Source organism: Pristis pectinata, chromosome 7 (assembly GCF_009764475.1).
Source record: "Pristis pectinata isolate sPriPec2 chromosome 7, sPriPec2.1.pri, whole genome shotgun sequence".
NCBI classification, from domain to species: Eukaryota; Metazoa; Chordata; class Chondrichthyes; order Rhinopristiformes; family Pristidae; genus Pristis; species Pristis pectinata.
In genome coordinates this window covers 97,135,937-97,137,787 of record NC_067411.1, presented here as the reverse complement: position 1 = coordinate 97,137,787, position 1,851 = coordinate 97,135,937, and the positions used below count along the sequence as shown (strand labels likewise).

General features: G+C 42.1%; 1 non-coding gene across 1 annotated transcript; it reads left to right on the top strand.

Moving 5' to 3' along the window:
- The first annotated feature begins 1,465 nt into the window (after window positions 1–1,465).
- trnav-cac (transfer RNA valine (anticodon CAC)) lies at window positions 1,466–1,538 on the top strand. The gene has a single exon. It is a non-coding gene; the product is annotated as a tRNA-Val (tRNA).
- Window positions 1,539–1,851: the final 313 nt, after the last annotated feature.

The window sequence follows — 1,851 nt, the reverse complement described above, 5'->3', positions numbered from 1 at the left end:
GTGTGGGTGAGTGTGTGTGTGTGTGAGTGTGTGAGTGTGTGTGTGTGTCTGTGTGTGTGAGTGTGTGAGTGTGTGTGTGTGAGTGTGTGTGTGAGTGTGTGAGTGTGTGTGTGTGAGTGTGTGTGTCAGTGAGAGACGGGACGGGGGGGCGTGGGGGCAGTGGGTAGGCAAGTCAGCCAGGAAGACATGTTACAGTGAACAACTGGATGAATGGGATTGAGGGGATTGCTTCGAGAGCCAGCATGATGGGCCGAATAGCCTCCAAGGTCATAAGAAAATATGAAAATATTGATGGCTCCTTTTGGGAGAACATCACACGGTGCTCCTACACTTAAATGTTGTATCAAAAGTAGAAAGAACAGTGAATCATATACAACTTCTTAAAGTGGTACTGCAGTGTCTGTAATCGGTAGGCACTTACGATAGCAAATAACAGAGGTACAGCTATCAAAACGACATCCTTTTTGAAGGATGTGAACTTTCATCTAATGGCAGTGTCCAGTACAATACTGTATCAGAAGTTATACTGCATGGTACACTCGGTTCTTAAAGATATAATTAAGTGCACTAAATTGCTTCCCATTAAGTAAACCCATACAAACCATAAATACAAACATTAATTCTGTTCGTTTTTTGCAAAACTGAAATCATATAATTATCTACAGAGACATAGACACTTGTTATAAAATTGACCAATTATAAACTCTCTCAGTCTCTTAGTCTTCTCATCTACAAAACTTTTCATGATGAGCTGTACTTAACCTTTCTGAAGTATCCACTCTAGATACAAGTAATTCCAGTGACTCACTTAACCATGTAGGATTTGTTTATATCTGGTTTCACATCTTGTTCTGCAATTGTTCCAACATAATTATCTTCATAACTATGAATACATTGTATGACTTATTCTTCACACCAAACTGTTCATATAAGACCCAACACAGGGTTACTAACTCTGATCAACCACTACAGTAGTTACAATTATACATTATATTTGGTATATTTACGGACAATGTCTGCTTGTTTGTTTCTTAGCTTTCTACCCGTCTTGCATCCAAATTACCACTCTGACTTCTTGTAGGATGGATCTTTCCACTTTTCTACACAAAGGCATCTCCTTTGGCTTTCCTTCCTGAATTGTTTTCAAGGCTCCCAAATCCAACATGACTGTTTTCACTTGGTCTTGTCACATTCTAGCTCCAGTGCCCTGGAATGACATTAGTAAAAGTGAAATCCCTCACAAGATCTTCAGCCTGAATTGAAAATGATTGAGATATTTCAGACGCATATGCAGGCTCATGACAGGCTGACTTACTGCACTATCAATGGCAGCTTAATGAATGTCATTCAACATCCTCAGTTCCAGTTCTACATTATCCAGTTGTATCACATATACAGTACCCCAGCAGGACTGCATCACACCTTTGTCATCCTGCTTTTCTCAGAGTTTCTGTAGTGTGATGTGGTTTCTGTAATGTAGCGGTTATCACGTTTGCCTCACACGTGAAAGGTCCCCAGTTCGATCCTGGGCAGGAACATGATTTAGGGCAGGGACGGTAGTGTAGTGTTTAGTATAACACTATTACAGCGCCAGCGGCCCGGGTTCAATTCCGGCCGTTGTCTGTAAGGAGGTTGTATGTTCTCCCCGTGTCTGCGTGGGTTTCCTTCAGGTGCTCCAGTTTCCTCCCACATTCCAAAGACATACAGGTTAGGAAGTTGTGGGCGTGCTATGCTGGCGCCGGAAGCGTGGCGACAATTGCGGGCTGCCCCCAGAACACTCTACGCAAAAGGTGCATTTCACTGTGTGTTTCAACGTACATGTGACTAATAAAGATATCTTATCTTCAGGGA